The 25,177-nt window shown below is 41.4% G+C and overlaps 1 protein-coding gene across 1 annotated transcript in view; it reads right to left on the reverse strand.

The window, feature by feature from the left end:
- Nucleotides 1-25,177, reverse strand: part of LOC117821690 (vasopressin V2 receptor-like) — a 40,089-nt gene that overhangs the window by 11,312 nt on the left and 3,600 nt on the right. Inside the window, exons 2-3 of the mRNA XM_034696144.1 lie at nt 3,949-4,056; nt 3,005-3,067 (exon numbers count right to left, since the gene is read on the reverse strand). The gene's annotated coding sequence lies outside the window, so the exon portion shown is untranslated. The remainder of the gene's footprint in view (nt 1-3,004; nt 3,068-3,948; nt 4,057-25,177) is intronic.

Genomic DNA, 25,177 nt, shown 5'->3' on the forward strand with positions numbered 1-25,177 from the left:
TTGACCAGGTTTGACCTAATCTGATTAATGAGAACCTCTCTGTTCTCATTAGCAGCCAAAACAAGCTGTAGTTGATTGCCCTCTTCTGATCCACTCTTCTTCCTTTTCCCTTTTTTCTCTCTCACCTACTCTTTCCTCAAAATTTCAATCTTTTTCCACTCACTCTATTTCTGTCCTGTCATTAGGGATCAAAACTGCAGAGGAAACTCTCTCTGACATGCTTATTATTCCTGTTTGATTTCAATTATCACTCTCTTTAATAGATTTTGGCAGCGTGTAACTGGATTAAAAGGGTGTTGCTCAATCTGCATCTGAAATACACCCATAAATCCACCTTTTTTGGATCACACCATGTGATGCACTTCAGCTTTGATATTCTGTGCTGCTTTTCTTGGTTTGGCTGGGGACTTTATTTACATATCAATCATTAGGTTCTTACACAATAAAGGTCTGGATGAGTCATGTGGTGCCACACTCTGGGCAGTTCTGCATTTCATCTGCATGATAAAGCAAATGTGACCACACTCCTTAAGGCTGCACATGTTGATAAATTAGATCCCCACCAGCACTTCCACATGCAGCATTAATTCAAAATAAATCTGAGCCCCATTGGCATAAATTCCTTGTCTGAATGAGTCTTTTCAATGACTGGTGGGTCGGTTATGCATTTTCATACTTTTCAATTTGAGGATGAACCTGCTGTGCTTAATAAAATATGAATTACACCTCTGTATGCATGATACAATCACCCCCCCCCCCCCCCCCCCCCCCCCCCCCCCCCCACCCCCCCCCCCCACCCAGTGGCTGTCTCTGCTGCAGATTGCTGCCCGTATGAGCAGAAAAAGTCAACACTTTGTTCTTTTACTGTCAACAACCCATTAAATGTTAATCATGTGGGACCACACCTCATTGCACACACTGATATACTCATTACTCGCCCACATTTCAGTGTGTGTGTGTGTGTGTGTGTGCTGCGACGCGCTACTTGAGCTTTGTATTCACAAACATCACCGTGCGTTTATTTCCACAATACACCGGCCAGTGGACAGAAGGCACCATGACAGGTGTTGAAGTACGTTCAAGTCCTCTTATCAGCACTGATAAAGCTGGTTCATAAGACCACTGACCACTGTTTTTCTTTTTATGTATCATTAACTAACACAGTACCAACAAGCAGGGCCTTTTTCATGCCAACAGAGTGATATAAAAATTTAGAGCATTCCCTGGAAGATTGGAAAGTGGGCCACGATGTTACAACATCAGCTTGAACTGGCCCCTATGTTTGTAGCTATGGTCAGGATCTGTGCCACATGCTGAAATGAGGACCATAAAATAATTTGCTGTTACACTAAATTAACCATGAAAATAACAGTAATGATGATGATGGGGAGGATTTTTCCCGAAGGGTGTTACGATGAAGGAAGTCATTCAGTGCAAATCGTAGATATAGCCAAACATAAAACAGAATGATAAATGAAGAGCTAATTTTAAAATAACTTGATTATAACAAGAATCTTTCTTTTTCAATACTGCTGTTGTTAAATTGTTGTGTTGTGTAGGCATGAATTCTGTAGTTAGGCCAGTTTGTATTTCTGCCCTGTAGGGTTCCCTTGTCTCTGAGCCAATGGGCTGTTTTAAAAGCTGCTGTGAGGAGGTTAAGCTAGTTATGAAACAGGCAACAATTGTTTATTGATGCTCCTTGATGAACTCCAGGAGATAAAGAGAAGATCAGTATGAAGATGGACTATTCATGTGAAGTGTTCTTTAATGTTAAAAACTGCTGCCTTCAGGGAAGGTGTCAAAGTGATTAACAGCAAGCCAACATTAAAACAGAAAAACAACCTTTTTTCAGCATTTCACTGAAAAAATCACAGGGGGTAATTTGTTTGATTCAACTTCAAATCAAGCAGGCTGAGATATTTCAGATGTTTAATTTCTTTTAAGTGGGTTTTTGCCTTTAATAGATTGGACAGTTTAAGAGTGAGACAGGAAATGTGAGGACAGAGTGGGGAATGAAATACACTGATCGCCGTCGGATCCAGGAATCGATCCTGTGATCAGTACAGTGAGGACTCCAGTCTCTGCACATGAGGCACTTGCTGTAGCAATTGAGCTAACCCAGCATGCCCATCGTGAGATATGTGTGTATTTTTGGTTCAAAAAATATACACACATGGACAGGATAAAATTAGAAAGTGACACAATGTGCTGCTTTGGCAAAAGGGTTCCTCAAATTGACAAATGGAGAGTCCCTCACAGAGGCCTTAATGGGTTTTTGGTTTGATTCTGGTGAATTGTAAAGCTTTTAATTATCTTTTACAAGCTGAGAAGATAAATTAAGTAATTGTGATCACATGAACATGAATGAGCAGAGGTCGTGACTTTGCAGTCCTGCTGAGCAAAAGCTTTTGACTTCTGGTGATTTTATTCATGCTTCAAAAATCATAAGAGTGGTGCTCATTGAGAGGATTAGACGGCTGTATAACAAAAGGCTTGAGTATCAACATGTCGGTTTCCAATAGAGCTTATTTTCTGCAACAATCCAAAATCCAATGGAAATTTTTTAATGGGCTTTTGTCAATGAAGCCAGACTGATACTAAACTGCAGGCTGGCCTACAAACTGTGTCATCCAGGCAGAGACAGAGGAGATCCAGGCGTCATAAAAATGTGTTTTTACTGCACTGTGAAGGGAACTTCAAACTTCCACTAAATTATAACGAGATCTGTTTTCTGTTGTGCTGATCTTTTAAAAGTCAGGCAATAAATCAATCATCTTTGAAGATGTGTGTTGCATAAACACCCAGCCCGTCTGGTACCACAAATCGCCTTTTATCCTCTTAACACCTTTGATTCGCCAATTAAAATACGGGCAGGGGACAAACACACACACACACACCCACACACCCACACACACACATACACCCACGCGCACAGAAAGTTACACACAAACACATAAAAGAAGAGCACCCCAAGGTGAGTGTAGGTGCCTCTGGCTTCTCTCACCTTGTTTTCAGTGCATGGTAAGCTGTCTCACGCGTGCCCTTTTCTCTTGGCGTGTCTCTGTGACTGTGAGACAAAAGCATCAAGAGCCGTCAACATTACAGTCCATTAACATTACATGCAAGAGCAGATCATATTAACAAGCTGAGCGTTCTCTTGAGCTTCTTTAATCCGCAGGAAAACGTATAGGACCACATGAATTTTCAATGAGACAGTGACACAAAATACCTCTAATCTAGTATGTGTGTGTGTGTGGCATAATTTTCTAATTTGTCATGTTTTACGGGGACTGACAGGTATGGTAAAAACACATTTTATTATCATTACATCATTAAAAGCTTTTCAATGTGTTTTTTGTATTTAGTCATATAATGAGATATATATACATTTCTGAATGAGACTTTCAATCATTTCAACCAACACATAAAAGCATTTAGAAAAGCAGCACAAATTTCAAAAAGTACCCTCTCTATTATTACTGAGCTTCAATTTCCAAACCTCATGCACTGTCCTGATATTGGTGGTGTTTTATTGTAGATATGGTTCGTGTCCCTCTGGTTTACATAATTCATCATTAAATGACAGACTGACCACTCTGTATATTAACAGAATGAAGGTTAAACTAAACAGTTAAGAAAGACTGATGATACTGATTAAATGATAATGAAAATAATCAAAATAATTTAGACAAGACTTAATACAGAGCTTGAGTTGTATATCAGTGCCTCGTGTGGACGCTGTAGATATACAGAGAGATGACCTAGATTGATCAGTAAACAAATCCATTCCCACACAATCTGACAACTTTGAGTTCCTCCAGACCCCTGGGCTCTTAAGTGTTTTGAGCTTTAATTTTTTTTTTATATTTAATGAAGGCTTATTAATAGACTTGTATGGACACATATCAGCAGTATCAGTATCAACATGGAGTGAATAAAAGGACTTACCAATGATCCGTTTCTGTGCTGCAGTGGGATAAGGCGCTGTCAAAATTTCCCCCAAAACATTGACATCTTCAGTGCTGTCAATCCACTCAGAGCTTTAACAGCTGGCTCCTGTATGAATCAGGTAGAATGCAAACAACAACAAAAAAATAAAATAAAATAAATCAGGAAGTTTTTCTTTTATTTCTTTCACTGTGACAACAAAGGTCTGCAGGACCTGTGCAGGTCCCTTTTTGCGCCTGCGGTCTGTATTGTCCTTGCTGCGTTAGAGTTCACAAGTGTATGTCAGAGTAATCCATTTGATATCCATGTGTGTGTCCCGGCTCCTTGTGCGTCACGTTATGCTCCTGCAATGTGCTGTTCCCTCCAGCCTTCAGCAGCAGAAATGAATCTGAGCTCCGTACGCTCCTACCTCCCCCTTCTTACCCCCTCCCTCCCCCACTATCCCCTCCTCCTGGGTCAATCAGCCTGTCCTCTAGGACTGAGGGTGGAGCGTGCATGCAGGAGTGGAGGGGAGGGTGTTATACATACCTATAAAGTGAAACAGAGAAAAGGAGGGAGTGTATGTGTATTAAAGAGAAAGAGACAATAAGAGGTAGGTGCACAGTGACACTGAGGACTGGCTTTATCGTCCACGTGATATGTGTGTGTGAAGGTGTGTAAATGTCAAAAAAACTTGTTTGGAAGTTAACATGTGTGTGTTTGCGTGCAGCACAGAGAAAGCAAGGATAAATACAAAGAAGTCCCTCCCTCCATTGTAATGATTTAAGCCTGTTGTAAATCACTGATAGTCACCGCTCATGTTTTTATTCAAAGCCGTCTCCTATTTGATCTTTTTTCTTTCATTTGCTTTGTTGTGGTGGACAAGGGCTGCTTCTCTTCCACCTTTCCAGGAATGCCAAATGGCTGAGTCAGCTGGGCCAGCAGCAGGTCACGCCCTTGGTGTACACAAAGTGCCGTGAAGGTTAGAGCAATGGAAAAAAAATGCTGTTTTTCAGATTTAATGGCACTTTTCACAAACAACCCCCCCCCCCACCTCACACACATACACACACACACACACACACACACACACACACACACACACACACACACACACACACACACACACACTCAGATCAGTGATGATAAGAAATACACATGGAATACATAACACATACAGGTGTACACAATGAGGAAACTCATTGATTAGTTCAGATTCCGATTAACACACTCGCTCGTACATACCCAAACATGCACATAAAAAAAAATCTGGCCCAACTGGCTCATGGTGTTTATGTAGCGTTTGACAGCCTCTTGTGACATGATGCCATCACAGAAGTGCAAAAACTGCAGATCTGAGTGTGTCCACTTGAGGCTGATGCAAAAGAAACCCCATAAGAGGCTATTTTTACAGCACAAGTTCATACGTTTACAACCTAGCAGAAATATTTTTTTTGAGGGATTAGAAATAATTCATTGTGAGTAGACCAGACTGAAGTAAATACTGGTGCCTCTTATTGACATTCCAAAGTAAAGGAGACCATCAGTAACAAATCAGCATAGCAGTAACATCGTTCTGTGTAATATCTAAAACTTCTGGCAGGGGGTAGGTGTCTGTTGAGTTAGTTAACTGTATGCTACTGAAACATCCCTTATCAACATGCAATTACATGGCAGAGATTTCCAATGCATGATACATTTTTTGTTAAAAAATTTGACTTACAGAAGCACGGGGCAAAATCAGCAAATAGAAAAGAAAGGACCACTTTGTGCACAGGGGGCGCCCAAACCAGCACTTAAAGCTCCACATAGGAGCTTTAAGGCTAAAGCCTGCATTTATATGGAAGTAAATCAGTCTCATCAGAATTTGAATTTTTTAAGCCTTTGAATTCCTAGCACTGCATTTTTTTGCATTGAAATTATGTATCTGAGTTTTTTTGCATAGAAATTATGTATCTTAATTTTTTGTCATTGAGTTTAGGTCTTCACATTTTCAACAAGTATTTTTCACTGATTTACTTCCATACATGTATAGCATTCACCAGAACTGCTCTACATTCCAGGTCCTCCAAAGTCTCATCTCTATTCTTCTTTGTTATGAATGTTGTATGGTCAAGGGCAACATTCATCAGCTCCAACTTGACATAATATACTCAGAGTCAGAACCACACTGCCTTTAAGCATTTCCCAGAGTATTGTAGAGTGCCACAGACACAACAATGCCCATGTAGTTCTCAGACTATGGCATAGTGTCAACACAGAAGTATAAACAGGCTTAATATTTGTGCATTTTAAGAGGTCATTTGGAGGTTGGCTGATTCAACTGACAGGTGGGGGAAATGTAGCCAGCAGCCAAGTTTCATTAAGCCTAACAGCGCGACTCTAGATTAGTCAAAAGTTAGAGTTAGCATTTCAAAATGCTGCCAATGGGCTTCATAACCCTTCCTCAGAAACCAGTGGAATGACATTTAGACTTTGTCTATGTTTTGTACAGTTTATATAATAAACACAAATATAAAATGGAAAGGTAAACTGCAGCTTCATTTCCTCCTGAAAGTTCTTTGTCACTTCAAAAGTAAAGATGCTCTGAAACCATTTTTCTTTCCTGGTAACATTCGCAATACCTGGACTTGAGTTTCAGCCAATACTTAGTTTCCTAAGGAGGATTTAAAAAAGAAAAAAACAGAATTGATGGACATTTTGCTAGCTTTGACAAACTTAACTCTATCAGGACTGAACATCTATTGTCACAAGATAATTTACCTGAAACCTGATGACATTTAAAAGCATTAGTAAAACATGGTATCATATCCGTGCGTTTACTGGTGTACTTTCCAATACCTGATTCAGCATTTTAGGTAGTGTCAGAGGCAGATACTAATAGGGCTATCGGCCAACACAGACATCAGTATCAGAGCAACTTTATTTTCAAGTATCTAATCATCTCATTCAGTGGCCCCCAGCAGCTTACAAACAAACAGATGCAAACACAGACAGCATGCTGCACCCATGGAACCCTCTCTGTCTGTCTAGCCTAAAGCCATTGATCCTCAGCCAGCGGGGCCAGGATTGTCCCATGATGTCAGAAAACCTGGCTGCTGTCCTCCAGCGGTGCTGCCAGGTTCACATCAGACACCTCGCTCTGTCAAACCATTCTGTCCTGCTGCTGTAAAGGTGGAGCTGTGAGCTCCCTGAGAATCACTGTAATGTGATTATCCTGGCTCCTCTGGCCTTAAAGGGCGTTTTGTGTCAAAGCAGCAAAATTAAAACCACAATCCACTTTGTTGGTTTAACAGCTGCACTGATGACAACTGGTGAACAAGAGAAGGAGAGGCAACACTGAGAGAAGGTGTTGGTTGGAGGACAAAAGTAGTTTTAAGGGTGTGACAAAAACAACTGTTTAGAGAAAAAAGCACCCTGTTCAAAATGTTCAATTTGGGAACAAGTTCACCAGAATTCTCTTATTGATATTTTTCATCAGGTAGAATATCTCTTGCACACCATGACTGGATGCAGAGCAGGACTGAAGCTTAAAAGGAATGTCAAGACCTTTAAATATCTCAATCTATGACAACGTTTTCCACTGAGATTTCTGGCTGGACATTCTCCCACATGTTGGGGCTTATTTCCAGCTCCTAGTATTGTGCCAGAAATAAAAATGACAGCTGTTTTCCTCTGAGAGGGGGTCCTTTCTGCAAAGACCTCTCAATGACTCCTCCCAGGGACATCCTTATCTCAACAGAGGTGTTGACAATCAGAAAACATCTTGCACTGGGATTATGTGAATCAGCCGTGTGGCCAATCAAGAGCTCTCTGTTGACAAGAGCAGAAAAAATGGAGGCTGTCCTAGAATAAACTGAACTCAGTCCAAACACAGTCAAGTCAATCAAGTCCACTTTTTCAGTCCATTGAGTTTGGTTTAGTTTCCTTCTGAAACACAGCTACCATCAACTTAAGAAGAAAATGATGAGGTCCAACTGGATGTTCACTCAGAGGGACAAAAAGTCGAACAAGGCTATTTATCTTCCTGCTGGACGGACTGAAGTAGGCCATGGCTTGGGTTTAAAAGTGCAGAAAGCACAGAACAACACCTGCTTTGACAAAGTTGGCACCGAAATGTTAAGGAACATCTGAGGGAATCATTAACTGTCAGCCGGCCCATGAATAACAAAGACAGATGAAGAATTTGGTATTTTTCCTTGTGTGAATCACTTCAAACCAGGAAAAGATCCTGTGGTAGATAAGAGAGCCAATAAGGGCTGTTTTATTTCTGTCAAAGGCCCTATTATTGTCATTATACCCCAAGCTGTTTGCCATAAGATGCTACTAGCATGAATCAGTTTTATGAACTTGTCACTTACATTTAAGAAAACACATTCCACTTACGTTTTATAGATTGAAGTAACTGCTCATAAAAGGAGCCACAAAGGTGAAAAAAGAAGTGGAATATTTAAGTAAACTCACACGTGCAATAAACGGATAGTTCCTTTAGAGATTTAGCTCACTCCAATCACTCATAATTTAAACATTTATTTTTTAAAGTACAGCTATTCCATCTACCTTCCCTTCTTCTCTGTCACCAGCCATGTGCATAGGAAATTAAACACATTTTGTGGGGATGATAGCACTTAAGAACATAACATAAAAAAAAAATCAATAGTAATATCTCTTTGTGGAAGCAGTTTTCCTTGGAAAGGTCTTCAGCTCATAATCACAGCCACTCCTAACACCGGGACTATTTCTCGGTAGAGAGCTGCTCCACTGAATTTTACTCACAAAAATGCGTGTACAGGCTCTGACAGAACAAATGCAAACATGCCACCATACTTAAAGCTACTGAGTTGCATTAGGTGTTTCACAAAGAGGAAGAACATGTGGTAAAAAATGTCTTCCTCAAATTTGTCCTGTCCTGTTAAAGAGTCAATGCTGAGTTGAGCAATTTTCTGTGTGCTGTGCTGAAAAGTTAAATCATGTTCTCCTGTGTTGTTGTGATTTAACAGCTCTAAAGTGATATTCATTCCTTCCTTCCTTCCTTCCTTCCTTCCTTCCTTTTCTTCTTCCGTTTATTTCCTTTAATGTAAAACTTGGCTTGATTTAATCATCAATGAGTTGTCTTATTAGCAAAACAAATGCTTTGATAATACAAAGTTACATTTTCCAAAGCAACCAGGGATGTGAGATGAATAAGGGGAAGTTTGAACACTTATAAATGAGGAATCAGGGCAGGACAGGATGCTCATAATTGGGATCAAATTTGTGGTTGAGATGCAAGTGCTCTGTAAACAAATGTCCGGCTGCCGGACAGTGCAGATATGTTTTCTCTTCCTTATCTTCTTTTCAAAGTGACATGTTTATTTCAACCATGAAGCCCACGGTGATGACTTCATTTGTCACATCATAGCAAGCTCTGCATACGTTCACAGTATGATAGCCATAACCACTTTTCATTGAGGGGATACGGTTATTATCTCTGTGTGCTTTGTCATTCTAATGGCTGTAGAGGACAGAGATGAATACGCTGGAAGACGGGATTCTGCAGAGCTGGATGTAAATATAAATTTGTGTAGACAGATCTGAGCCTGAAGAAAGAAGTTTTATGAAGCTTTGCTGTTTGCACATGACCCAAATCTTTTGCATTTTTTTTTCTGTGCATAAACATTACAGAGATTAGAAGGTTTATTGGAAAGGAAATGAACCAGAAAATACAAAAATACTGCTGGAAACACATGTTTCCAATCCAAATGGTTTTGAATATGGTAATGAAGAACAGCTTATTAATCCCAGCCTATTTCTGACATTTGATTTGCTCCAGACACAACAGAAGCTGCAGCTGCCCTTATTTCAAAGTGGCTGAAAACTTAACAGTATCTTTTCGCCTAGATTTTAACAGCATTATGTAAATGGACTTTCAATTAAAGTGCTGCAATTACTCTGAAAGTGCATCACAACCTCAGTTTTAAAAGAAGAAAGTCGGTCTAAATTCTGTAGAAGCCAGAGGATTAGCATACGGACCCCTCTCTCTCTCCATAAAAAGATACCACACATAATCATCGAGGTTATCAGACAAGACAAGTGTTGTGAAGGTGACTTAACAGCACATTTGAGTTATCAGGATGCACAGTGTGTGTATGAAAGGATCCTGAGACCTCTTCCGCAGAGCCATCTGTGATACATATGCGCTTTCTGCGAATTGTTGAGAATTCAAATCTTTTTTCTTCACTTTGGGCCTTTGGGTGTTTACGGGTCTTCAGTGCTGCCTTACTGCTGGGTGGCAATGATGGATTCTCTGTGTGCGCAGCGAACACACAAAAGGCTCAGATAAGGGAAAGATAAACAACAAAGCAAATATATTGACGGAAAAGAGGAGACAACAAGGAAAGAAGCAGGTCGAGAATTTGCACAAAAGACAAAGGAAAAGAGAAGAAAGAGAGCAGTGAAAAGACAAGACAGTTACACAACGGGACATTGTGCTTTCATGGTTTGTAACTCAGCATGAGGAAACTTATGAAATGTTTTGTTTTGATCGACTAATGAAAGACATTTTTAGGATGTATCACTTAAAGCGTTATTCAGCGAAGGCCACAACAAACAAACTCTAAAAGCGTTCTGCTGGGGAATTGTTTACCTCCCTTTTTCCTTTGCACACACTTTTTGTCCCTAATCCTGCGTCCCGTCTGAGTCAAACTAAGTGGTTGGGAAAAGGAAAAACTGGACAGGCTGTAAGTAGAGCGTATAAGATGGATAGAAGGCAGAGGGGTGGTAGATATCTGCATCCTGGAGAGAGAAAAACAGACAGCATGAGGAGAAAGAATTAGAGGGATTAGCTGAAAGGAAGAGTGCAGGGTAAATTAGGGGGGGAGGGCTTTCTGTCAGAGTTTAGAGAGGAGAAGTGGGAACACCCGTGATGTCGCAGTGGAACAAAGTGCACGACTCAGGAGTACTATGCTCGTGGAGTTTTGAACGTGATGGTCCAGAAAAAACAGACTGTAAGCACAACGTGATGGTTGTGGGAAGACGCGGTGTGCTCGCGTGTGCACATGCATGTGTACATGAGTGATCAGCACAGTGTGGCCCATGTTTCCATACACATGGAAGTTTGTTTAGAGTATAGCATGAGTGTGAGAAGAAAGTATGCAGATGGAGATGCAGATGGGGTGAATAGCACACTGTGTGCGCTTCAGGGGACTCGTGGATAAACTGGCAGTGTCAAGATGTTTTACCCTACGTATTTATTCCTCTTTTTCCCAACGTCAGCCAAAAAAACCCTGCAGGATCTGGACTCATGACCTGCACTGTGTTTGTTTTTGTACGTCTTTGTGTGCGTGCACTCAGCAAAGGATGGAGTATCCTTGATCACATAGTGCATCTTTATTAATGTTGTCCAAGCTTCTCCACATCCATCATTGAGGCTGAACTGTTTCTCTTAGTGCTGCAGTCCTGAAGTAAAGGCGTGGTCACAGACTCTTGGACAGATTTTAAGACCACTTTTTTTAAGGTTCTCGACCTCTATTTGATTTCTGTTCAGTCTAAGATAAAGACTTGTTAAAACCAGCTGTGTGGGAATCTTGTTTTTTTTTCTCTGCAATGTCTGGTTCTACACAAAATCTTTGTGATCTGATGCAAAACGTTTTGCCTCACATGAAACCAATATCTGGCTAATAAACAATGACTGTAGAGACGTAGTACATCAAAGAAGATAACGTATATAAAGGAATGTTAGATCAATGTTAGCTAACGTCAGCTCAGACATAAAGGCAACATGCCACAGAAATGTTCCCCCTCTTAGGTGAGACAGAGACGTGACAGAGACATGTAAGAGCACACCTTTATAAAAGACTTTACACACTCATGTCCGGCTTAAAGCACACTTCATATTAGAGTGCTAATTGTGAGCTTGAATCAACAGATGCAGATCAGTTATGTAACATCTTTAAACAAGTCAAACGATCTCTCTGCTTTCTCAGTCTGCCAGTCTTCTGGAGTTAGATAATATGAACAGCACACACCCACCTTCATTCAGGGGAATCTAATCACTTTAATGATGATTGTTGTTTGAGTGTTTCATGAGGACACTAAGTGCATTAGTTAGATGGTCAAACATGGTAAAGTTCGTATTGATTTTCAGTTCATCTTAGCATTTTGTATTTGTTTTTTTATATAGATGTAAAAAGAAGAAAATTCCTAGCAGTAAAATGTATCTTTGAAACGCTGTCTTTGCAGAGGTGGAACAGACATTTCCCATAGTACACGTTGAACTGTCACACACATTATAGTAGGGAGATGCATGAGGTGTGAGACCAAGCGGCAGCCTCGGGTTGTAAGAAATGAAGCTGATGCAGAAGTGCTAAAAACTGCAATTCCTCTAGTGTCCGCTTGAGGCTGGCTCCCTATAGTTGAAACCACATATGCACACTTAAAGAAAACAATCTTACCAACCATTTTTGAGCTGAATTGCTCATTTCTTTATTGACACAAACTGTAATGGAGGGGCGGGGGGAGGGAGGTTATAACTCAGTAGTTTAGAAGATATTAAGATTACCGAAAGTTAGGTTGAGTCAGCATTTCCAATATGGCAACTGCCAATGATAGGCTTTAAAACTTGTGTGATGTCACTGAAATTATGTCAATGTACTATACAGTCTATGTGTGAGACTCAACCCCTTAAAGTCCTTTCTTTCACAATTCTTTTTATTGATTTTGGTAGTACAGTGCATGTAAGCTTGACAGTATAAAAAAAGGTAGGTACAAAGAGTGTGCACAAAACCCCTTAAAGTCCTGGTCTTGTCTCAATCTCAGTACACACTTGGTCATGACTTGGTCTAAGTCAAGAGGTTGTCTTGACTACAACACTAGTGTCACTGTGTAAGTAATAAGGGCTAAGGGCTGCAAGTTTGTGCTTTGTGTTGTTGACTAAGTTGTTTAAACATGAAGTGGTTTTATGATATGTAGAAGGAAATTGAAAGGACTCATATTTCTGTCTGATTTATTTGATGGTACAGCCGGCTTCCTGTTGAGCTTAGCTTAGCATAAATGGCGGAAACAGGGCAGATGGCTGGCAAGCTCAAAACCAAACTGCCTGCACCTCTGAAGCTCCCTAAAGCTGGGGTTGGTAGTCAGATTTAGATACACTTTTTTGTTATTCTGGTTAAAATGATCTTTATGTCCTGATGGCAATCAATACATAATGTGTTCTTAAAAAAGAGCGAACAAAAGCCGCTATCTAAAGCCGGAGTAAACCTTGGAAAACACCAACCAATCCCTGCTATCAGGAGCCAAATTATGAAACCAATCAAATCCCGTCCTGCCGTTCTGCCCACCTCCTGCGCATACATTTCATGTTTGTTTGTGTTTTTAACTTTCACTATGATAATGTTTTGGTGTTTTTCTTATCGCTGAGTGAGACATGAGTTGACGTAGAGCAAAACACAAACGATGTGCTGAGGACCGGTTTTGAATCAGTCACAATCATATGGTCGCAAATCATATGGTCGCAAATCATATGGTCGCAAATCAGCGGCGCTCGTGCATGTGAGCGGGGGAGTCGTTTTGGAGGAGCTCCAGGGGAGAGGGGGAGGTGTTAGACGGAGTCCAGAGGACATGCTACATTCAAATCCATGCCAGTCTTCCGTGACTACCAACCCGAGCTTTAATATGAAGATATTTGTGATTGTTTGGCCACTGGTCAGAGCCAAGAAGCAGTTAGGCATTGGGAAACAGCTCATTTTAGTTTTGATACCTTGGTATTTTTACAATTTGAGCACAACTCAAATATTTAAAACTCAATACCATGCTATGTTGGCAGGTTGCTGATCATAGCTTCATATTGTACATGTTGAACATTTACATGTCATCTTTATTCTTCATTATTAAATGATAAACCCGAACTACACCACACCTTATCATTAGACTTCTTCTTGGGGTGTCTAGTTTTAAGACCTTTGAGTTTAAAGTGCTTACAAGGCTCATATTCCTGAATACATTTGTCTTTGATCACATCACCATTAAATGCACAGTCAACCTTGGGTCAGGTGATATTTCAGCAAAGGAGTAATGGCTGTTTTCTGCTGCTTCGGGCAAAATATAATTAAGCTGCCAAGTGTAGTCAGCTTTGTGCTTTGTGCTTGATTGATACTTGGAGGTGAAAGGGAGTGAGTACACACAATGCACAGAGTGGGAGGACTAGGGGGTCACTAGGAGCCCCTTGGCTCAACTTTGCTGTGAGGCTGCCTATAGCAAGCTGTTCTAGCCATGTTCACCTGCATGTTCTCGAACTTCTCGTACAGATTTTTAACAATCTGGAACAGCAGTGTGTGTGGAGAAGAATGGCATTGGAGTAGATATAACCACCAGATGAGCGGCTGCTATTTGTTTAGACAGATCTCCCTGAATTATGGGACATCCCTCTGTAAACCCTGAGAGATAAACTGAGTCAGACTGTGTAAAACAAACTAGAAGGAAACAGATGAGGAGCTGCGGCTGGAAAGAAAAAACAAACATTGACAATAGAGGTATATCAATTCCACTTTGGAAATACAAGGAGTTAGACAAAGACGAAACCTGAGGACAAACCTTCCACCCAAGTGTTTCGGTGAATGAAGGCAACATAAACAGCATTAGGGCAAAGTAAATCCACTCTGGAAACCATCTCTGGATGTTTCCCCTAACAAGGACTGAAATTGCAAAACAGATGTAAGTCCAAATGTGACCACACACTCATGTCACCCTAAAGGTGTTGTGCTTTCTATCTACGTAAGCATTTGTTTATGTCATACTGAGTAACTAGTGTTCCCCTGTGGAAAAGGACATGTTCAAATCCAAGGTGTGTGAGTGCATATGTGTGCACGTGCATGCTCTTTATGTATGTGCTGCTGCATACCCTCTCATGCGTATTACATACTTATCATGCACAGCTCTGCGTGCACAAGACGTCATAGTGCTAATGATGATTACGATGATGGTGTTTATTTATCTGCAGAGGTGGAAAAAGGTAGATGGCGGTTGAATGGTTGCAGTGTGAGGGGCTGCAGAGAGCCGTGTCCGCGCCAGGAAGAGAGAGGGAGCGAGGAAGATGGAGAGAGGCGAAGAAGGGTGAATAGTCCTCTTGTGTGCGGAGCGAGAGAAAAGAGAGAACCTCTTGTGGTGTGTTTACATGTCAATGTGGTTTCTCGCCTGATTGATCGTATCTGTGTGTTTGTGTGGCAGTGTGCGTGTGCAGCTGAGTCACAGAATGGATTTGGAATTTGAAGAACTAGGGCCTCAACGCACCATAACTTAAGTGGTACTATTATGTCTATTATGTATTAAGTGCCACAGAATGAAGTGTTGCTGCATGTAGTTTAGTTTAGAAACTCACTGGGCTTGATAAGTAATGACTTGCCTATGCAAAGAGAGGGAGTGTGTTACCACGGTTGTAATTTATCATAGCCTAAACTTACAAACCAGCTCCATGTGGCAAGTGGTGTAAATCTAAGCTTGGCCAGATGCTAATTTGGACTGAGAGACACCAGTGGAGGCGTACTAAATAGGAGAATGGACCAAATTTGAAGTTCTTGATGGAAATTAAATGTAACCATGACTAATAAATCCACAAAACCCGACTGTGTTCATATCCAAGATTATAAAAAAGGTTTATTTTTATGCTTAGTCAATGTTTTCCGATCTGCACCTACCACCATATCCATCCACTGTAATCAATCTACTTAATTAGACATATGTGTTGATACGAGGGCGTTATCAGGAAACAGCCCATCACTTGCAAACATGCTCTGCTCAGCTCAGCTTTGAAGCGTGGCGCAAATAATGTGGGAATAATTTATGTGAGTCCTAAGCAAAAATCCAAGCATTTCCTGAGTTTAAAGCAGCAACAGAGCTGATTAAAACAGGCTGTGGTTGTCATTATTAAAAATGTACGAAGAGGGAGGAGTGGAGTAGAAGAGAGTTTTAGTGATCCACAGATTGAAGGAGGAAAGGAAGAAACCGAAAATAGAGATCATGGAGTACATTTGGTCTTAAGGAAAACTGTTTAGTCATGTAGCGGAAAACCTCTGAAATAAAAAAAAAGGAGGCAGGAAATATAAGAAAGGTAATGAAGATGATTCAAAAAGAGGGAGGGAGAAAAGGCACTCACTCACACAAACACTCTGAGACAAGCAGACTACCTGCATACATTACAGAGGGGGGTTTAGAAAGATGGCGCTCATCTCGTCTTACAGTCAATGAAACATTAAGTGTGTCAGTCACCATTGTGAGATTGTGAGGTGTCAGGTTAGCACCCTTGCAGAGAAGTCCTGGTCGTTTCTTGGCCTTTACAGTGTGTGTGTACGTGAAGTCATGAGCATGCCTATTTCTGTTTGTTTGATGAAGCCCTCTCATGTGTAAAATGAGTCTTAACACCTGATCAGGCTCAGGGTTTCAGCGTGGCCGAGGGTGCTAATCTGATAGAGTAACTTTGTTAGACCTTGTCTAGACGCATGCATCTGGTAGTTTTGGTTGTTGTTACATCACGATCAAATGTCAGCAGGTGAGGTTCACATTAAACAAAGTCTGAAGGTACAAATGTGATTTGTGTTACCTTGCAGTGCGACTGTTCATGGCAGTGTTCTTATAGTGTCTTGAGGAGCGTCAATGCCAAAGGAGAGGAAACTGAACAGGGTGTGGAAACCCAGCAACAGTTTGACCATTCAGACCATGAAAAGATCTTGGTGTACCAATTTTCTGCTCCTCCTCTCTTGGGACAGAGGTCTCTCTTCCATTTAGAAGTTTGAAATATTGGAAAAAACTTTTTGTGCCCTGCAGAGCAGCGTAACAGACCTTGAATAAGTCGAGTGTACTGGAGCCCAATATGAAGCACAAGTTCTGTTTCTTTCTCATTGTGACTTCTTAGTCTGGGCCTCTGAGCTTCTAAGTGGAAACAGGGCAATGTGACTCTGCATCAAGCAGCCAGATTTGATGGATGACTTTCTCTCTCTTCCTCAATGCTTTGATGGTTTATAGAGTCTTGTGAAGCGCGAATGTCATCTATTTGAAGCAAGCCAGGTTAATCCTTTCACAACTCAAAAACCAAGGTAGAAGAATAGACTGTGGAAAAGGTGGGAGACATGACTGCTCTCTAAATCCTGGTTTATACTTAGGCCCTAAGCCAGTGTGGTCTTGATAGTCTGGTCACCTGTTTCTAGTCCTGCTACCTTTTCTGCTTGCTTTTTCTGAGCATAATATGGTTAATTGGGGTTGATGCATCTGGATCTGAGGGCCACGTTTGACACTATAGACCATAATATTCTTATTGAGAGACGGGAAAAGTGGTCTGGATTAAATGACATGGCCTTGAATTGGTTCAGGTCATATCTTGAGATCAGATGTTTTGTAGTGTCATCGGCTGGTTCATACTCATCTGCGGCGAACCTGTAACATGGGGTTCCACAGGGTTCAGTCCTGGGTCCCGCTCTGTTTTCCATTTCCATGCTCCCCTTTGGCCATATAATCCAAATCATTGCTATGCCGATGGCACGCAAGTTTACATCCCGATAAGACATAATGACCAATCAATAATCACACATCTTCACAACTGTCTGTCAGAAATTAAATCACAGACAACTTTGTCCTTAATGTCAGCAAAAGTGCTATGTAAATAAAGTATTATTATGATTATGATTGTGATTATGATTGTGATTATGATTATGATTATGATTATCATTATAATTATGATTATACATGTTGCCTTTGATCATACAGTAATTATTACAAGGAAGAAAAGAGAAAAGTTATTAGAGGAGGGCGTAGGCTACAGCAGTGACTCGAGGCGGAAGTATAAACAAAGCTTAAAGGTGAGGCCAAAACCACTGGAACTCCCCCTTTTCAACAAAAGCAGTGCTACATTCTATAGGCCATAAACCACACTTCCTCTATGTTAACAGATACAGAAGTGTTTCCCACACTTAGATGATACATTGGTGGCCTTTACAAGTATAATAGTGTCCACCCAAGTAATTAAATTTTTCTTTTTTATAACTTAGAAATGTTCATCTTTGATCAGTCGCCCTTGCTCTGTGCCCTTGTATCGTGTGGTGACTAACACTTGCTCTGCAGGTGATCACAAAGACAGAGAGAGAGAGAGAGAGTATTGTGAAACAATACTTCATTAACAACTGTCATCCACATACTGATCACCGGTTGTGATGATGATATAACATGAAGTGAAAACAGAGAGAAACTATGGGAGGTGGGGTGGTACATGTTAATATGTGTATGTGTGTTTGTGTATGTTCCTGTGAATAATATGGTTATATGGTTTCTGTCATTATAGTAAATTATTTCCATGTTGATTTATGTCCAAGTGTTCATTTCTCTCGGAAGTGTAGTTTTAATAAGTTATCTATTGCTATAAAAAAACAGGATATAACACCCTGATTGACACCTCTGTTGCATCTCCTGTGGCGCTCCTGTTAGCATAGTTGAGCAGGAACGTCAAGAGGATACAAACTCTAACTCTACAGTCATCAAACTTTGCGTAACAATGTTTGCTTCACACTGACACAAGAATCTGGCACACTATAAACTTTGTCGACCTCAGGGGCCTTAGCCGTTTTATGAAGCAATACATTTTGGTTAGCAGAAGGGGCTTGACGTCAATACTGCAGCTCCATTGGCCGATCCTTATTGTGCAGGCCCTTGCTCAAGACATGTCTCAAGCTCAATAAGTCGACAGGTGATTTTGGTCCAATTTTCTTCAAGAGGAGGAGGTGGACACATGTCATCCATTTTTATATACAGTCAATGTGCAGGGCACAACGCCTGTTGTATTTTGAAGTGAAGTGAGGTTTTCACTACAAAGTAAACTATCCCTGATTGGCCCCTGTTCCCCTCAGCTCTTCAGCAGATGTCCTGCCTGAGGACAATAGGGCTCATACAAGGTAGAGAGTAACATAAACAACCTTGTCAGCTCATAGGGTCATATGTTAGTCATCATGCAGACAATTAGCTGGAGTAAGTCCACAGTTACAAATACAAACCAAGTCATTTGTAGTGGATGTTGAAACATTTTCTCATGATTGAAGGCATCCTGCGGCAGATTACGGCCCCCTAATAAAACCCGAAGGGCTTGATTGACTTTTTGTGGTAGTGGATAGCATTGCATAGTTGCAAAGAAGGAAAGTGATATATCTAGAGTGTATCTTCTGTGCATTGTTACGCTTAACAGAGCAGGGATTAGACTATTCTTCTGCATTGTGTTGCCTTGAAAAAGAGCTGGTGATGTAGAGGGCTTTCAGATTGTCATGACCTCCTGGCATTTTGTGTTATCTCAAGTTTCCACCTGCCTGCTCGAAGGACTCTCCTCTGTTTTTTTGTCTTTCTTGCGCTGTATTTCCTAAACCAAAACCCTTAAAACACCCTCTGCGCTGACACATAAACACAGCTTGTCTGAGGATTCTTTCCACGATTCTGTGTAATCATTTAAATGATTGAGTTTTGAGTATTGACACAGAGGGAGAGTGTAGATGATGTGTTTGTTGGCTTGTGGCTGTAGTGAAATGAGCCATGACACCACAGACCGTGTGCACACCTAGAGTTAGTGTAGGAGCTGAGATTGGACAAACAGATACAGGCCTACGCACAGACTCAACACTAAACTCATGGAACTACAACATACAGCCTGGAAGAATCCCGCATGAGGTCATAGCAAAATCTGAAAAATGGAGCCATATGCTGAGCATTGCTTATCTCCAGTTGGGCAGTGTGTGTTGTTTGTCTAAGATTAGGCAGTGATGATGATGGGACGCCATGGATAAGGATGGTGGAGGAGCTTTGAAGTGGGTAAAGGGGAAGAGGCGGGCAGGTATGTAGACTTGAAGGGTTGCTGACAGAAACATCAAATCAGCGGCAGTGGAAGAATTTGAGAGAAAAAAAAGAGGCTATAAAAGTGATGAACTTTTACCCTCAGATTAAATAACAACAGTGCAGTTGGACGGTGACATAATATGTTTTTCAAAACCAAGTTTGGTTCTGATTGTGTGACTGTATCCTAAGGAGACATATGTCAAATCATTAAACCTGGCAGGGTTCATTGTTCCAATTTTTCCCCCTTCATGATTCCCCCATCTGTTCCACAAGTTAACATCAAAGATTGGAAATTAAAGTAAAAGCACTGCAAATGTTTTGATTTTCAACTAAGAAACATGTGTCATAAGTAATAAAACCTAATGGCAGCACATCAGTTGTGAACAGCCGACCCAAAGAGAGAGGACCCTTACTGCTTCATTCACTCCGGATTTACCCAAAGATGAGGAGATGGAGGTGGATGATTGCTAGACTGTGTTTTCATATCTTCTTTGTCTTACATGGCTTTGCAACAGGTCATATCAGGTATTTCCCTGTTCAGCATGCCCAGAGGTGTGTTAAGCTGCCTGCCAAAATCACACAGTGCTTCATATCTGCAGACTCACACAGCGTTTGCCAGGATGTAGCAGACAACAAATCAACTCCTGTAGCTGCTAGAAATATTGTTCAGTCAATGGGAAGTCAGTTTACTCACTTATTGTTAGCAAATATTCAATAAATGTCTTTATACAACATGTCTGCCAAATATCCTCAGAATGCCACAATAGGGTGTGTTTGTTTTTTTCAGACATTTCTCCTCTTCCCTCCCCTCCTAGACGTTTATGACAAGCATCATAGACAAGAATCCTTCCGGCCTGCTATAGGGAATAGAGATGTATAATCAAAGTTGTGTTTTCTGGTGGATTTGCAGAAAACTGTTTTCATCAAAACTCTTTAGAGATGCTTCGCCTGAGGGGAGACGGGAGGGAACTGGAAGAGGGAGGGAGGGAGACAAAACAGACAGAAATCAAGAAACAATGCCAGATTCTTTGAGACAGACAAACGAAGAAATGGAAGTTATTTTAATGCAACATGTACTGTTACCTAGACAATGCAGGACATGATAGAAAGGATTTGGATTTTAGGTAACATAAAACTTCTCATCTTATGATTTTAGGGAGTTTAAGAGGTATGGCGTACGTATTTTAATTTGACATATTTACTTGCTTAATAGAATGTGTCTGGCAACAAGTTGGAGATGGAGAATTGCACGCCCCTTGCTCAGATCTGAGTCACTGGCTGTAGATGAGACTCAAAAGATTTATAAGATTAAACCACACGAGTGTCGCTGGGAAATATGCTTTGCTTTGGCAACCGAGGGAACACTGTTTTTGAACCGGTGAACACAGAGCTGGAAAGTAGGGGGGTTGCTGAGCTGTCAAAGTGCCAAGAAGCTCCAATTTCAGGGGCGCAGAGTTGTAATGACATCAGGCCAGTGTAATGCAGGTTGTCATGAGTGCAGCATGCTTTCCTTGATGTAATGTAACTCTGGCAGTGCCACCTGAACTCACTGCAAAGGCACAGACGGGGAAACATTTAATAGCATTTGAGATAAATAGAAAAAGAGACAGATAGAGAGAGAGAGAGAGAGAGAGAGAGTAGAGAGAAATACTGACCATGCTGAAAGAATGGTTTCAGATGGAACAAATAGCTCATCAATAACCAACAATCACCTCTCCTTTCGCCCTTCATTCACAATATACATCTGGCCAAAGTGTTGCCTTGAACCTCTAAGAGACAACTCTTTATCACAAGACCCAGCTAGCAACACAAGCCCACTAATTCATCATAAAGATAAACCCAAACAGAAATGGCTCACAAGCTTTCCTCACTCATGATTCACCACAAGGCTTCCAGTGCCGGGAGAGGGGGGAAAAATTGTGTTATGTGGTGGAGGAAAAGTGAGCAAGACAGACAGGTTCCTATTTAGACACAATGCAATAAAGCACCCCCACATGCATGCTGACCCCCTTCTGCATGCAACATTTTACCATGCTGGACCTCTGACAGGGTAGAATACCAGCGCAGGGCCACAGGAAAGGCTTGCTCATGTAGCACAGGTGGGATCAGTTTCAATGCCTGCAGCTCAGAAAACGGCTCTAGTAAAAGCATATGCAGATGTGCAGCCATAGGATATAAAACACATGCAGGCATGTAATTATATGCATACCTGCATATACATATAGACAGCTATGCCTGCTGGGAGCTTGGATTTCCTCCCCTGGGGGGTAAAAGCACTGTGGACTTGCAAAAGATAAGTGGTGCAGTCACATGACAAAGTGTGCATGGTTCTTTTCAAATAAGCAACTATGTTCTGGCTATGAGCTCTGAGTGGGGAGCCGTCTGTTACTACATAGGGCTTAGAGTGGTATCCAAGGTCCAAGCACCATGTTGGCCTGCACAAGCTCTCTGGAGTGTCCTCATGTCAAGTAGAGCGACCCCAGCAGATAAAGGGGACAAAAAAAGGAAAATTAAACCTTTCTCATGGGTGTCAGTGAAGTATCCCTGAATATGCTATCCATGTTTCTGGGTTAAGAGCTAAGTGCTCAGTACAATACACAACAGAATATCTCTTTATGAGGTTTTCAGCCACCTAGTATTTATTGCTGAGCAGACGAGCATGGTGCACTGCTTAGCTTAATTATCCGACAGGCTGCTTATACTGTTTGCATGCATTGAGGCGATTCTGCTGACTGTCTGTGCTTTGTTGAGATTCAGCGTGGCAGTATGCAGTTTTGTTCACAAACACAGAGTACATAGGATCACTTAAGTAACATAGGGGTCAAACCAGGTCTGAAAATGCGTGTGGAGCGAGGTTTGTTATTATTGATTATGGACCATGTAAAGGGTTGTTTTTCTGGTATGGTGTAAGTTACAGTGGTTCGCCACAGTATGTACGCCAATTTAGCAGCACTTAAATGTTCACTACTCCGTGCGTAATGCACTGTGTACACATGTGTAAGTGCACACTGTGAACCACTGTGCTTCTTTTTTCATTTTCACAGTACTGGAACTGATATCAGAGGAACTAAGCTGTTTTCACTGAAGGCATGCAACACCTTCACTCATAGCAGAATAGCGATGATAAGCATCTTGGTCTCACTTAGTGGTTAAAAGCAGCCCAGTGAAAAATAACATAGTGCAGCTCCTGATAAAGAGGCAGGCTGGACTCAGATGCTTTACTGGCTCCTTTCAGTGTGGGAGATATGATGGTGATGAAGTGTTTCAAAAGCAAATGGACCAGTGAACTCCCTGATAGTCCAACTAGACAAGCTATTTATCATACTGTCCTCCCTCCACTCCTTACCATAACCTCAACAAGCCCCCTCACCCTTAACTAGCATGTTACCCCAACGCTTTTCCTTCTCTTCCTCCATCTCTCTCCACAACATCTCTCTGTATGCCACCCCTCTTGACCTCCTTTCCACATCCATTTCTGCCAAGCAAACACTACCACTAACTCCCATTTATAATCCTTTGCTGATTAGTGCTGTCTGGGGAAGACACTGAAAGAGAATGCTTATGGGATACACAGAGAACATAAACGCACATATGCAGGACCGAGAGGTACAGAATAGCTATCCGCTGACGTAGCTTAATGTAGCTAAGCTTTAAAGAGGGGGGGGGGGGGAAGCTCTGTTAATGGAGAGCAGAGATAACTGAATGCAGCTGTGCTCCAAAGTGCCTGATCAGAGGCAAGTTGATTGGTTACAATTACCTGTAATAGACTGCATGAACTAGTGGAGATAATCAAGATGAGAGGAAGGGGCATGCTCATATGAGGTTAAAATTTCCTGTTGGGTCTTGGATTACACTGGATTAATAGTATGTGTGTGAAAGTGTGACGGAGAAAAAACAACAGGGGAAGTATTTTGGAGCAAGCATGGTCAGAATTATGGCCAATAATGAAAACAAATGTTATAATGGCTGCGTCATATCTCACGGTTTGACTCAACCTTTAAAATGAGGGTTTATCTTTAAGAGGGGAAGACAAAAACCAAACATGATGCTTCAAAGAGACACGAGAAGGTTAGGGGGTACAGGTGAAGGAGCAGAACAGCCAGCACCTTTTTTTTTTAGTGAGTGCTTGTAAGCTAAAACATGACTGCATGAGTGAACATGACATGAGAAGTGTCTGCGGCTTGGAAGACAAAGGGTTACTAAGGAATATAAAACAATATAACAGGATCAGACTCTTATAAGCCTGGTAAGTTAAGAGCATCTCAACTACAAACCAGTCAGTGATGATGGATAGTAAGTAACTGGGACAGTGGAGGCGTGGCTTGACCTAAATTATGGAAAGATAACATCTTCGCCTCACATTCAGATTCATTGTCCCTGTAGAAAAGGTTGAATCAAATGTTGTTTGTGGAGGTCACCTAGGCTGATTTCAACCTTTTTTTTTTAAACCGTTTTTGTACACAAAGAGGTAATAGGTTCACAGTACTTATGAGTGACAGTGTTGAGAGATTTACATCAACAAAAAAAACAGACAACATTAGAACATGGTGGTCAGTCTGGTCATACTATGGATCATGGCTGTTGGTATGAATAGTAATCTCAGTCCTTAAAGCAGAGTAGGAGAGGGAAGACAAAAGAAGATACACTAAAGAAGCACAGTATCTCACAAAAGTGAGTACACCCCTCACATTTCTTCAAAAGATGATGCACAAGAAAGCCCGCAAAAGGTTTACTAAAGACAGCAGACTAAGAACATGGATTACAGGAACCATGTCTTGTGGTCTAATGAGACCAAGATAAACTTATTTGGTTCAGATGGTGTCAAGTGTGTGTTGGGGCAACCAGGTGAGGAGTACAAAGACAAGTGTGTCTTGCCTACAGTCAATCATGATGGTGGGAGTGTCATGGTCTGGGGCTGAAGGAGTGCTGCCAGCACTGGGGAGCTCCAGTTCATTGAGGGAACCATGAATGCCAACATGTACTGTGACATACTGAAGCAGAGCATGATCTCCTCCCTTCAAAAACTGGGCCACAGGGCAGTATTCCAACATGATAACGACCCCAAACACCCCTACCTTGCTAAAGAAGCTAAGGGTAAAGGTGATGGAATGTGATGGAGTGGCTAAGCATGTCTCCAGACCTAAACCCTACAGAGCATCTGTTGGGCATCCTCAAACGGAAGGTGGAGGAGCGTAAGGTCTCTAACATCCACCAGCTCCGTGATGTCGCCATGGAGGAGTGGAAGAGGATTCCAGTGGCAACCTGTGAAGCTCTGGTGAACTCCATGCCTAAGAGGGTTAAGGCAGTGCTGGAAAATAATGGTGGCCACACAAAATATTGACAGTTTGGGCCCAATTTGGACATTTTTACTTAGGGGTGTACTTACTTTTGTTGCCGGTGGTTTAGACATTAATGG

The sequence above is a fragment of the Notolabrus celidotus genome, chromosome 11, assembly GCF_009762535.1.
Source record: "Notolabrus celidotus isolate fNotCel1 chromosome 11, fNotCel1.pri, whole genome shotgun sequence".
Taxonomy (NCBI): domain Eukaryota; kingdom Metazoa; phylum Chordata; class Actinopteri; order Labriformes; family Labridae; genus Notolabrus; species Notolabrus celidotus.